The sequence below is a fragment of the Anser cygnoides genome, chromosome 4, assembly GCF_040182565.1.
Source record: "Anser cygnoides isolate HZ-2024a breed goose chromosome 4, Taihu_goose_T2T_genome, whole genome shotgun sequence".
Classification (NCBI taxonomy): Eukaryota; Metazoa; Chordata; class Aves; order Anseriformes; family Anatidae; genus Anser; species Anser cygnoides.
Genome location: NC_089876.1, coordinates 4,418,675 through 4,433,334, shown reverse-complemented (window position 1 = coordinate 4,433,334; position 14,660 = coordinate 4,418,675). Strand labels below are relative to the sequence as shown.

Sequence of the window (14,660 nt, the reverse complement as noted above, 5' to 3'; positions counted from 1 at the left end):
TGGAGATTTTGAATGTAAGTTATCGTGTGTGTTAACAACAGTGATGTTAAACTGCATAGTTGACTGCATTTGAAAGAGTACAACCAGTCAATCATGGGGAAATTATGTCTTCTTCCCAGCGTTTGTGAGACCATACCTGCATTAACGTGCAGTTTTGTGCCCCCACCCCAGTACAACACTGATTAAGAAACGAGGGCTGTACACAGAATGGTGAGGAAACAGGGCTTGTTTCGCCCTGCTTAGCTTTGCTTTTTGTAAAGGGAGGGAGGGGGTTCACCATGGACTTGTTAAGAATAGTGGTCTAAAGGAGTGGCTTGAATCTTTATATCTGGGAATTGCGAAGACTCAGATGGTTAAAGTCTCTGACTTTGAAGTTAGTCCTCCTTTGAGGAGGTTGGACTGCAGATCTCCAAAAACTCCTCCCAACCTAATTTTTTATGATCGCAGGACACAGACTACCTGAGAGTGCCAACTAAAGGCAGGACTAAGCAAGTGCAAATTAAACTCACAACTGTATAGAAGAGATTCTTTAGACCTTTAGTTAACTCTGTATACTGTTGTTCACTGGCTTCTGTAAGAAGGTAGACAGAGATGCAGACCAGGGTCTGCAGGTGGTAGTATTTGATTGTGCTGTTATTTAGCAGAAAGAAGGATCTGATGGCATTGATTTAGGGCTTGTGATTTTAAATAACTGACAAGCGAGGCAGAGTACGTGCATGGGTGCTTTCTACTGCAGTCAAATCAAAACAAATAATATAGTTAAGGGGCCACGCAAACTGTTTTAGTTATTGTCAGATCATTACATGGTTTCTATTTCTGACAAGCATGACTTACATTTCAAAGAGCTTTTTTTTTTTCAGCTTTCCATATGTTAGCTGCTATCAAAATGCGCTACTTGGAGTTACAAGGAAAGAAAATTAAAATGATTGTTTTTCTAGCCTCTGATATTTATGTGCAGGGAGAAAACACCAGATTTTGCAAATTGAACTAAATGATGTCCAGCTCTACCCACAATTCTCAGATCACTCTACTGCTTCCAATGATTGTCAGAGCACTGTAAGGCTGCAGCCTCAGCCCTGCAGACAACAGCACTCCCATACCTTCACAAGCATTGCTACAGTCATTCAAAACTCATCTAAAATAATTCAAATTAGGAACAAGATTCTCCCATTTCATGTAAATGCTAAATATAACAGTCTCTTTGAAGAGATATGTGGCTCTTGTATATTGTCAATTGCAGTGTTAAAGTTAAAAACAGGAAATAAATAAATAAATATATATATATATATATCCACCCTTATACTGAGTGCCACAATGGGAATATTTGTAAGAGAAGTAATCTTCTGGATGATAATTCAGACCCTGTATTTGAAATCCCAAATTAAGTTGAGATCAGTCATCCTATGACTGTTCCAATATCCTTCCCCATTGAATATACAGACAACCCACTCCATTCCTAGTTTTTCTAGTTGTTCTTTGACTACTTAAAAGTAAAATAAAATAAAATCTTAGTAGTTTGTGGATTTTTTGTTTGTTATTTGTTTTTTGGTTTTTTTTGGATTTATAATTACCCTAACTTAATGCTATGTTTAGGTATTCCTTGCCAAAATATTCCTATAATATAGTTCACACAGCAAGGTAGCTTTAACGCACCCCTTACGATACCAAGGCTTAAAAGTCTATTTAACATTCCCCTAGCAGCATCCCATGAACAGGGACAACATTTATTTAATTTCAAAGACAACATACTGTTTTCATCACAGTTGTAAGATACCTGACAGATTATCTTTAAGAAAACATAGCATCACGAGCGCTGTTTAAGATTTTGCGTTCAAAGAGCCACTTTGGAAAGGGATAAGACATGGTATAAATGATTAGTCTGAGAAGCTACACAACCACATAATCACATACAGTCTTTAAAGTTTCGTAAGGATGAGCAAGAATTGCTCCTAAATGGCTGTTTAAAGCCAATTTCAGGTCATGAGAAGGAAGGCATTCATCCAACACGCTTCTGTTTCATTTAAAACTAAGCTCCAGGGAGCATGAACAAATACAAAGGAGAAAGTGCTGAAACTATTGTGCTTTTAAAGAAGAAAATACTTTTTGCATTAGCAGCGTGGATATTATTCTGGAGTTCTCTTGACCTATTATGGAAAATGGTTTCTGAAAATTCAGGTAAGTGGCAGGTAGTCTAGTGGGCATAGTGCTAGGGAAAAGAAATTGCTCACTGTAATTAGCAATATAAATGCAGATTTCAACAGGTGAGTGACAAGCAATTGCTGAAGTTAGATGTACTTTCAGTCTTAAATTCAGATAGCAATATTAGGCTATGAGAGAGCTACAGAATGTTAATGTAAAAAGCTACTCAAAAAGTTAAGATGAAGGTTAAAGCTTTCTATAAGCATGTACACTTCAGTTTCAAATTCATTGATGGATACAAATATTTCTTCTTTCAAGCAGACAACAGAAGAGAACAGATAACTCCTACAATACTCCTACAATAGCTTTACTGTTCCTGATTTCATGTGTAGAAAAAAAAAATATTTGTTCCAACCTCATGCTAATAGATTCCAGGAAAATAAAGGATAGCAAACTACAGCAAAAGATGTTCTGTTTTCCTGAAAGACTCAAAGTTTGATACCAGTGAGTAGTTCATTTTAGACAGGTCTACACTATGCAGTGAAAGCCTTAACTTTGCAAGATTGTCCAAGAGCAAGCTCACAATGAATAGTTGGCCAAAGTTGCTGTGACCTTGCATTTGCCATTAGCTTCCATATGACTTGGCTTACTTGTATCACATACCATAATTCTGTAATCAATACTTAAAAGTTAGGTACAACACAAGCTCAGAAAATAAACTGTTATATCCTGACTTGCGACTTCCAGTGTCTAACCCAGTTCTTTGCTGGAGAAGTTTAAGCTTTTACTTCTCCCCTCCAGTCCCTTCCCTTTTTTCCTTGTCTTTTTTGTAATAGCACTTTTATTGTATGCTGTCTCTTCTTTTCTAAAAGTGATAACCCAAATTCCTCTATTTTTCCTCAGAGGCAACATTTCTAGACTCCTTATCACTCTTCCTGTTTTTGTCCTCAGTTGGTCTACATTACAGTTGATTATTTCTATCTAAGTATAGAATTTTGAACTTATCCCTGATGAATCTCAACCCAGTTTTGAGGCCATATTTCCAATTTGTCAAGATCATTCTGAATTCTCACCCTGTCCTCCCATGTACTTGCAGTTTCTCCCAGCTTGGTGCAGCCTGAAATTCAATAAGTAAAGTTTCTATTCCATCATCTGGATCTTAATGAAAATATTTAATAGCACCACATTAGGATATGTCCCTGAAGAGCCTCCTTTGATTCATGCTTACTTTTCTGTCTGTGACTCATTTTAAATACTCTCCAAAGCAGATCTTTTGCTCTCCTCAATCATAATTTTATACTCATCAGGGATTCACAAGGTGTTTTATTATTATTATTTCCCCCAGGTACAAATATGAGTAGAGGAGAATGGTACCATTAGAAAGAATGGTGGTGGCTGGCACCAATTCTGCTAGTGACCTGAATCATACTTGTTTTTGGAAATTTTTTATATGAAATATTGCTTCTTTTTCTTCCTGATACCTCCTTTAAAAGAGAAAATAATATCTGACAATGAAACATACAGTTATTCAGCAGCCTAAGTTCATCAACCCCAGCAGATCCAAATATGTGTTTCACTTTTTGCTTCATGTCCTTCTCGCAGGAAGAGAACTTACTGTCTGTGACAGATATTAATGGATCTAAGTACAGTTTTCCTTCCCAGAATAGCTAATGCAAAAAGTGTTATAACTTTAAGCCTTTCTCCTTCCTCCCTGTCTCCTGTCTGTAGAAAACATTTACTCTTCTTCATGTTGTGGACCAGCACCTTCACTTTATTTTCTTTTCCTAGTAATAAACTGAAGATCATCTTGGAAGCATTCCCAAAGACCAAATGATATCTCTCATTTTGTCTTGGACTTTTCTATATTCACTCTTATGATCAGTCCTGAATAATCAAGACTAGCTTCCACTTTTTTTAATTTTTTCCCTCCTAAAAATGCATATGAGCTCTTCCTTAGCTTTTTGTGTTTAAGTTCATCTCTACTATGCTATCTGTCCTTCCTCTGTTTTGGCAGCGTATACTTATGTTTGTAATATGCCCAATGCCATAAACTGAAGGTGAAAGGTGGAAAAGACTTCCACTGAGGATTAGAATGATTTTTTTTTCCACATCAGTCAGTGAAAAAGTGTATTAATGTACCAAAACTGAACACTATAGAACACAGTTTTTCCAGTTAAAAAATCAGATTAATCCTTATAGGAACCAAAAAACCCTAAATATCCTTTAGAGGTCAGTGGCTCACAAGTTGCAACTTTAACTTGCACTTTAGGCTTTTGTTATTTTTGTTTTTAAAGAGTCATTGAAACAATTAAAGACAGTTTTAAAACATCCAATTCACCTCGTTGTTATGATGGACAAGTTAGCATACTGCCATCGATGGTATTAGCGGAAGTTTATTTACACAGGTAATTACCTAAACCTTATCATAAAACTCTTTCTAACCTCATAATTTCTGTGGGCTAAAATACCCAATGCATCTGTCAAATGCTACTTCTTCCCCTCCCCAAGCATATCTTTTATGTGCACAGGCTTTTATATTTACCCTTATCCTATTACACCCATCCAGTCAAATAGAGACATCCAAGTCCTCACTTTAGAAATACAATTCAAGAAGGAAGAGGTTGCTAATTCACTGGACTTTTCTTAGATCTGCAGATTTTCAATATAGTTACAACTGACCTTGAAACTTTCTCTCAGATTTGTGGTCTAAGAGATAATGGCAGAAGTGCTGATAGACTAACTAGTGTTTTGGGATATGAATCTTTGTTGAGTTTACTCCCAGTAGCAGTATATCATCCTGTGTCTGAAGCATTACTTGTTCTGGTACTCTTACCTCTGTCAGCACCGTGAGTAGTTATCTCCTTCCATATCATTAAGGGAGAAAAATTCTATAGAGTGGCAGGAAACAATTTACACTTTGGAGCAAGAAAAAGGAGAAGGGAGGAGAAAAAAAAAAAAGATTATTTGAGTGCAAGCTATAAGCTGTGTTGCAGTGAGAAAGGACTGTAGGCTCAAAAACTGACTGAACACAAGAGACTTTTTTCTTTGCTGTTACAACAGATTAAAAAAATCTTAAAATGCTCCGTGTGTGTTGAGATGGAGGAGAAAATGACACCCAAACTCTTAAGTTTTCTTTATTTAAAATTTCAAAGAATTCAAGAGGAATATTGATTACCTTACTCAATTTCTTTAATATTAGTCTTACTCCTTTTCTTTTTTTTTTTTTTCTCCAAGCTTTAACATATGAAGTCAGGTTATTTTAGTGGCAATTGATGTGCTCAATTTTTTAAACTATACCACTTAGTATTTAAAATTCCAAGACACTAACTCTCATGACAAAAAGAGATGAAGTTCAGATTATTTGAACTAGATGATCAACAACGGATTAGTGATTTACATTCAGCTATGTTATCACGTGAACTGATACACCAACATTTACTAAAAGAGAACAAACTAGTGCATAACATTTTATATCTCAGGAATCAACTAACCACATCACAGCATCAAGAAACAATGTAAAACCTCTCTCATGGTCTGTGAACAAACGTTAAAAAAATATCTGATATCTGACACCTGGCAAACAGCACTGAGAGAAGCAACAGTTCTGCCACAGAAAGTTTAGGAGCATCTCAGTTTAGTTGTCTTCCGTAAACATGCGAAGATCTAAATGACTGCCTGAATTGATTTCCTGTGAGCCATGTCTTCTGGAAGTGACAGAACTTTTTCCTCAAATGATCCTAAATAATCCAGATGATCTTTTAAAGAACAACCAGTGTTACTACAAGATCTGAACAGAGTCACAAAGCTTCAGATTTATGCCTGAAGCAAAATGCCTTTGTACAAATGAGTAGGCTGTACAGTGAAAACTAAGCAGCCAAAACCAAGAGAAAGTCCATACAACAGTGAATTTGTCAGTACTGCAGTCATGTTATATCAGGTTAAGCGACAGCACCATGTAGTCCCCGCTTGCTCAGCCTTGACAACTTGATTTGGAAAAAGCTAGTTCCTACACGTCATCCTAGCATGCTCCTAACCAAAAGCTTTATTTCAATGAGTTTGCACAGAGGATCTACTTTTTCTTCTCCCCTTCACACTACAGGATATAATAATGACACTGGTCATGCTCCAAATTATGGTGGCTCAGTATTCATCTGGTATATGATGTCCAGTGCTTCTATGAAGAAATAATATTGAAACAAGACTCTTTAAAAAAAAAAAGAGGGACTGGTATATAGGTAGCATAGTGCAGATTGCACATCAAGATATCAAGATGACTAACCAGGACAGTGACCTATGTGTCAAGGGAGCATGCTTTTAATCATTAAATCTTAAAATTTAAATCATTATATCTGTCAGACACACTGCCAAAGGTAGGCTTTGGACTTACAGACATTCTGAGAATTATTTGCTACCAATGTTTTATTTTAAAACCTACAATGCAATTTAAATACTGAAGAGAGGAGAAAAAAAAAAAGCAGTCTGAGGACAGGGAAAGCACTCAGGAGTATTGCAAAAGTGGTTGCTGCTGGGGAGATTCTCAGCCCAGTGTGTATATCAAAGGGACTATGCCTTCTTTCTTGCACTTATTATTATTGTGCCCATGACATAATACTTTCTCCATTTATTTTTCTGGCTATATATGTGGCTAAATCTAGGCAAACTGAACTCTATCCTATTCCTGAAAGTTCAGTCTCTTCCAGCAGTCAAATAAGGCTGCAAACATTTCAAAGTGGAAATTTTGATTACACTCTGCCATAAGTAATTGAATAAGACCAGTAGAGGTAAAGAAGATAATACTCTGCAATCACAAAATAGCTGTTTTGCCAGTAAATAGCCTGCTGAGTTGCAACTCAAAAGCCTCAAGTTTTATTTTTTTAGCTCTGCAGAGTGGCCTTGGACAAGTACTTTACCTCTTTCCCAACCTCCCACTCCTTCTCTTCTCCACCTTTACAAAGGAAAATGATCTGCTTCTAACAAGTGTTGTACGAGATGAGATATTCTTTAACTTTAGCAGCCATGTAGCCAGGCAATGACTGCTGTTTAACTGACCCTTATCTTGCAGAGCAGACACCCTCTCTCTCCATTACGAAAAACAACAACTTGGGAAAAACACAAACAAAACTTCTTCATTAATGTGGAATTAAGATCACCAATGTTATTCCAATATTGTTGGAAGTAATATTCTTCCAGCTAGGGAACACAGAATTAGATTGCATGGAAATGAAATCTTGACTGTGTGCTCACTGATAACCTCAAACACTTCGTGCTTGCAGACTATGTAATTTACATGGAGAAGAGGGTCCATAATAATTATTGCTCCCCATTTAAATCACCTCTCCCTCTTCAAGAGCTGAACTCCACTAGCTGAACTCTCTGCTAGCTCCCTCTCTAACTGAACTCTACTGGAGAATATACCTGTACTACTCTGAACCCCCTAGTTTTCTCCCAGGATCACTTTCACACCTCTTTTGCAACACATTGCTCATTATTCCATGCTGTGATCTACTTACCACTGCAGCTATAGACTGTAGAAGTTTCACACCTTGCAGTTGACAGTATCCATGGCCACCCTGACAGATAAGCACCTTCGGATCACACAGAAAGAGCAGAACCTCACCCGTAGCTGTCAGCACAGCCTCCTCATCTCACACACTGCTGTTTGCAAATCCCTCTGCTTCCATTGCAGCTACCTTGGGAAAAGTAGAAATATTTTGGTGACTGCAGGTAGACACCAGGAATTATCACTAGTGTGGTTGTGTGAAGAGTTTGCACAGCAGTAGTATTAATCATGTAGGTATACTCTCTTTCAGACATTGGAGCGTCACTGCTGATTGTCTGGAAAGGTAGAGAAAACAGAGAGAAACGTGAACTGTACCTAATGAGCTTGTACTAATGAATAAAAGAACTGGTCTCTGGTCTGGCTTTTTAAATTTAAGTTTTTAATTTTTTCTCTGATAACCGCAATGGTATTAGAATAGTCTCTTTGTACCGAGAAAGTGGAATTCATAGTTATTATCAAAGCTTTATTTTTAGTGTTTAGCTAGAAAGAGAACAGATTCCATAATATCACATTTTTTTTGTGCTTCCACATTCACTGCTTATTTATTTCCCAAGAGCCTAAGACTTTTTCTTTTTTTTTTTTTTTTTTTTTTTTTTTACTTTCATCGTTAAAAAAGCAGCAACTTTGCTTAATATCTTTTGGATCATGCAACATGCATATGGAGACTGTCATGGGTTGCTCTGGGGGCTGGGGAGAGTGTAGAGTGGGGAAAAGGAGAACAAGTAGTGTTTGGGAAAAGAATTGTATAACTGGCCCTACATGTCACCCGTCAGTAAACCCCAGGCAACAAATTCTGCATCCAAACCACTTAATTTTAAATGAATAAATAATTACTGGGTTTATTTTTAAAGAAAATTGGAAAAAAAAAAGCAGCATGGTTATTCCAACATTCAGTAATTAAATATTGAACTAGAGCATGATGTAATGTATCCTATTCCTGTTTCAGGTTGGTCACATGCTCCTTAAGAGATTTATTTTAAAACTGCTACATAAATGGTAGCAATTTATCTTCATCTACCAAAAAACATACAAGTTTTACCCACATCAAGGCTGATCTCTCTGCAATTATTTCTGTATATACAGCTGACAATTGTCATGTTCTGGAACTTTAGAGAGCATAAAGCTGTCACTGATATGTATCTAGTGGTTTCCCACACTTCTGCATTCACAGTAATATTTACTACTAATTATTATTGTCAATACAGAACAAGTATAAGAACTGTGGGATTCATTTGGATTTCAGAGTGAGACCAACATTTCACAGCAATATCTTGAAGCCTGAATATGTCTGATGAAGTTTTGAATCAGAATTGCACCATAGAACATAATGGAAATAAATGCCAAAGGCATTAAAAATATAGTCCAGTACTGTTCTTTGAAAACCTATCTCTATGATCACATTATAGCATAGAATATAACTTTGTACTTCAGATTTTTTTTTTATTATTTTCCATCTGCATGCATGAGTGCGTTGATAAGATAGTGAAACATAAGATATAACTGAACAGCTTTTCAGTATGTGCAGCTATGCAAGTTGAAAAGATCAAAATCAGAAGCAGGACTAAAGCATCCAAAAAAAGAAAAATCAGTTTATGAAGGTCTTATGGGAAGATTATTGCATTAACTCCAGTACAGAAAAGATACAGATCTGATTTAAAGTGATTCCAAATCCATTTGGACTTGAGAACAATTCGGAATGATCTCTTTTGCTTAACTTTGCTGTGAGAACTCAGATTTAAAGAAATATAAAAAATAATAAGGTTTCAGAGTGGTATGAAATACCACCCAGTCCACCATCATTTCCCTGGGCTGAATCATCTCTATCTAACCTGGCTTTGACTAGAGCCCCCTGCCATGGAATACGTGCAGTGCTGTAAATTGGACAGCATCCCTGTAGCACTCACCTAATCTGATTGTCAAGGACCATAGGGGGAATCCTACGAAAATCACACATCCTACCTGTGACTAACAACTTTGGATCATGCCTTTAAACACAGAGCTTGTTGTCAGGTGCATAGGTGCTGTGCTGCGGTAAAGTAGACCCAATTGGATCTGGGTATTTATCGGAGGTGACAGTGATCAAAGGTATAGCAGATCACCTAAAGCACGCTCAAGGAAATTTAAACCAATTACAAAAATACCATCAAGAACTGAAATTGAAACATCTTGAAGCATACATATTAACTAGCTTTCCTGCCAAATTCAATGAAGGTTAATTACTAGCTTTCACTCAATTAGGTTTCTTTTTCCATATCTCATTTTTCCTCACTTCAGTCCCCAAATTCAGCAAGAGAGATAACCAAGTGGTTAACGACTGATGTGCTTTCAGGTAGAGGAAGCTATGTCAGCTACATGTTGCTGATCCTCAGACAGGATTTGCATGCTTTTAAGAACGCTTCACAGAAGTTCACTTGCATTAAGTTTATTAATGCATGATCGACCACTGAGCTGAATGCACTACTGCAGCACAGAAACAAATGATCAGAGCAGAACAGAGATTTCTCCTTTCTTCTTAAGAAACACTGCAGCCTGCTAAAGCCATTCCTGCTGAAGTACTTCTTATCCTGAGAGGTTCGCAAATAACAGGTTTTATTTTCTACACTCACAAGTGGCAAGGTGGTTAGTTTTCAGATTTCATCTTTCCAGCAAAGTCATTTCCTCCAGCAATTCAGCACTTTGGTATTTCGTTTTCTCTCTAAACATTTAAAAAGTGGACACACACGAAATTTAGAGACAAGGTGGAGAAGGAAAGGGTCAGATGCTGTATGTTGTGCCAAGGAAATAATTACAGTAACGGCTTGCCTTATTTAGATGTATTACAGACAGCTTACAATTCTTCTATTAGAACTGTCTTGCTCTTAATTACTTAGACTTTTGAAAGCTTTGATTAACTACTATACAGAGCAAAGGTTTCAAGCAGAGATATGACTATGTCAAATAACAGCTACTGATTGTGAGTAGTTTAGTTTAGTGTTTGCAGCATTTTAAGTCCTACAATAAACCAGAGACAAGGCTGTCACTAACAGGATTGTAGAAGCTAAGGAATATTAATTCTGATCAAACAGGCCCATGATTTTAGAAGAGTAGCAATTTTTAAAAAAATTATATTTTAAATTGATGGAACTGAACTAAAGAAATTAAATAATAGATTTTTGTTTTGGTCCCTGGAGTAAAAATAAAGCAGATTAAATATGTTTCCTTAATGCAGAGGTGGAACTCTTCTCCCCCACTGAGATGAAAAAAATTGCTTTTTTTTTTACTTCCAATTTTGGAAAATTGATTCACCATGTGGACATAGCTTCAGTCTCCGTACTCAACTGCTAGCATTTGTGAGCCTCTGTAAACTGTAAAGACACTCACACACTTTGTTTCTCTCCACCTCATTTCCATCAAAGCTCTCGGTGGCTCTCAGAAGTTGGTGCTAGTCCTTTTTAATATCTGTGGTAGTGTTATCAAAAATAATATGCTTTCCTGAGTTGCATAAGAAAGATTTGCATTCAATTCCCCAGATGGCCATAGGAGATTTACATGTCCTTGAAAGCATCACTTAAAGTAAGATTCATCGAAACCTAACTTATAGTCAAGCTGTCAATGTCTTCAGAAAGCCAACTAAAAGAAATTGAATTGCTCACTGCAAGCACTGCTCTGTCTCCAGGAACTATAGAGACAGAAGCTAGATGACCGGTTTATATTAGATGCATAAAGTTACAGGACCCGTGTCTCTGTCTCTCACTTTCTCTACTCTTAATTTGGTGATGGCAAAAATTCCAAGGGCTAGTATACAAGGGTGTATTCATTAACATTTCAGGTCCTGCTGCTAGAAATTACCCATTAATTTCTGGTATTTTCTTTTTACCTTTTGGTGTCACTACAATGATTACATTCTCTTTATTTAAATGCCCCCCTCGAAGATTACATCTTTGGATTTGAATCCGTTGGAGATATATATATATATATTAATAATTAGATAATAATAGCGGTATTTATTGTTATATTTAGCTTTACTTAATGAGTAGGAAACTGTAACCTGTAGCAGCAGCATTAAGACTGAAATGCAAGTCTATTCGAATTGGCTTTTATGACTTTTTTCTTTGTCACCATCAGTACCCCAACAACCTTCAGAAAAAAAAACTTAATGTGAATAAACCATAGTACTGTTAACAAAGGCCTCTCAAACTCTCTGTGCTTAAATTTCAAACTCTGATTAAAGCTGAACTGTTCCTCAACTTTTAAACTGCCAGTGGAAAGCAGGGCAACTGGGGAAGAAAGCAGCATCACAGGAGAGCATACATCAGCAGTTTTGGGGGTCAGGCAATATAACACAAGAGACACAGAAAAAAATCAAGAGTCAGCTCATGATATATTGCTTTCCTTACTGCCTTTGAAATGGGGCTCTATCACAAGAAGTACAGTGATATATTAATGCTGCATCTTTCTCATCCATCCCACCAACTCCCCTCTCCAGATCTGACATGACTCTTGATACAAATTCAAGCCCACGCTTTTCTAAACTATTCCTTGGTCATTGGGATGTCCCCTTTGCCTTTACTTTAGGGGAGGTTTAACTCTGAATGTTCAAATTAGGAAATTCAGCTACTAGTCTCCACTTGGATTTTAGGGCCAAAGCGCACATCGAAAACACATAGCATAAGTGGTGTCTTGATGGGAGCAACACCTTCAGGACTTTGTAAGCACTTGCTTTCATAGAATACATTTAAGTTACATATTTTCCACCTGCACTGGGTCAACAAGAGCTAGAGGAGCACAGTCAGCGCATACCCCTTTGTGCTCTTCGAAGGCAGGAAACACTAATTACAGAGAAGTGAAGTGTTCATGGCAGTGTCAGTGTGAGCTATCAAACTGAGCAGCACTGAGATAAAAAAATTCTCTAATAACTATCACTTCAGAAACCACATACCCTGCTTCAAGTCAATGTCACACAAATAGCTTTCCAATCTGACATTTGACTTTAATCAGAATACTTGATATTATATGTTCTTTGCATACAGAAGCACCTGCGCAAAGAGTCAACCACAGAGGAACGCACACATCCAATAAGTTAGCAGAAATAACTTGACCATATGCAAGGACACATAAGGGAAAGAAGAACTCAGACTTCTCTGAAAATAGACCTTCCTCTCACCACACGGGATTTTATTTTTGACAATAAAGCTGTAAACATCTTTTCAAAATTAAGAGATACAACGTTTCATCTCTAGCCTTGGTTACAGGAGTGAATTTTACAGTTTAACTATAAACATGGAACATCATTTCAACAAGCAGTTCAATGAACAACAAAACTATTAAAGCTTAATTGTCTAGATCTTTGATTTAACAGTTGAATAACATAACCTACCTCTCTCCTGTCTTTCCTTGCATAGGCCTTTCTCAGCATAACACCCACCAATTTTTCTTATCATCCCCCTTCCTTTTACTAAGAGACAGAATGGGCTATTTACAGCTCTGTCCATGTTGATTGCTTGAGTAATTATTTTCTCCTGGCTACAAAGTGGGTGTTACATACTGCAGTTATGAGCAATATATCACACCTGCTGTAACATCCTAGCCAGATTTCCATCCTTTTGGCAAATTCACACAATTTCTTCTGCCTCCTGTCTATAGGGCAATAGGTTCATAAAAGAGGCAACAAAAATGAAAACACCAAAAGATGTCGGGTCCTCAGGAATACTGAGTCAGAAATTCTTCAATGGCTGTGTACTGGTAATACAACCATTTTGCTGCCCTAAAGCAAGGGGCACAAAATGAGCTTTCCCTGATGGCAATGATCTTTAAATTACTACTTTAATAAAGCATTTTCCAACCTGAACCCAAGAGTTTTTTAATCAGAGATGAGAGTGTGTGTTTCACCAAGGGCTAAGCTAAGCTTCCTCCCGGTTTCCTGTGTTAGGGGTAACTTCACTCCCTATCTCCTTCTAATAGAGTTTGATTTGCTTACATCTGTGTCTGCAAAAAGGCCCCTTCAAACACTCATCCTTAACCTACTTCTCTCCATTTCTACGGCAAGGCAAATCTATCCAGAACACTTTAGGATTCTTTTTCCTTTCCTATGAAGTCTCTGCAGTGACTTTTTTTCCTTATCTCATTTGTCTCGAGGCTCTCCCTCTTTAACGTCTATGACAGTTCTTTTAAAAAACTTATTATATTCCCATCAATACCTACCTTCAGTGTGACACATTGTAGCCATTGTAACAAAGACAGTACAAATGACCAGACTCCAGAGAACAAATTTACTCTAAATGCTTCTTGAAGAAGGACATAAGAAAAACAAAAATAAAATTTGAGAGCTCTTGGCTGATTGTCAAAAGCTACCTTGAAACTGCTGTCTTCTCATTCAAAATTAGTGGGGTTCAAACACTTGGTAACACTGAGTTTATTTTATAGACTCCTACACTTAACTCTTAATTTCAGAAAAAGTAACATCTTTTTGCTTTGGTTTTGCACAGGACTTAGCACAGTGAAGTCTACAATTGGTCTCCTTCTGTGCCACAAATGATAATAACAGTCTCCCTTCTCTCAGAGTAATTTATTTATATTTTTTCTAAATGATCATTAGTGAAACATTTAATTTATAAAAAAAAAAAATGAATAAAGGGTAAGTTATGATCCCAGAATGAACATGCAGTGGCAGATTCATATTTTTGTATTTTGTACCTTCCATCCTCATCAGACTTATCAAAAATAAAGTCTGTTCTAATACCTCATGTTTACAACCTACATACTAGCATATATATCCATGCTATGTAAGCTGACAAAAAAAGGAAGAATAAGAAGAGTATGATAAATAGGAATGAATCACTAGCCTCCAACATAATACTCTAACAACCTGGGTTAGCCTGAATCTTAGAGCTACTTAAGATTTTCAAGTACTAATGAAACCTCACTGTGAAAATCAGTCTTTTCAATAGGCAAGAAGGAATTTGATGATATTTTTGTAAAATTT

At 36.8% G+C, this 14,660-nt stretch overlaps 1 long non-coding RNA gene across 1 annotated transcript; it reads right to left on the bottom strand.

Moving 5' to 3' along the window:
- Positions 1–5,125: 5,125 nt before the first annotated feature.
- LOC125182300 (uncharacterized) lies at positions 5,126–13,124 on the bottom strand. The gene is made up of 3 exons (XR_007161754.2): positions 13,056–13,124; positions 7,650–7,974; positions 5,126–6,313 (listed from the first exon to the last, which is right to left on the bottom strand). It is a non-coding gene; the product is annotated as an uncharacterized lncRNA (long non-coding RNA).
- Between the last annotated feature and the right edge of the window lie 1,536 nt (positions 13,125–14,660).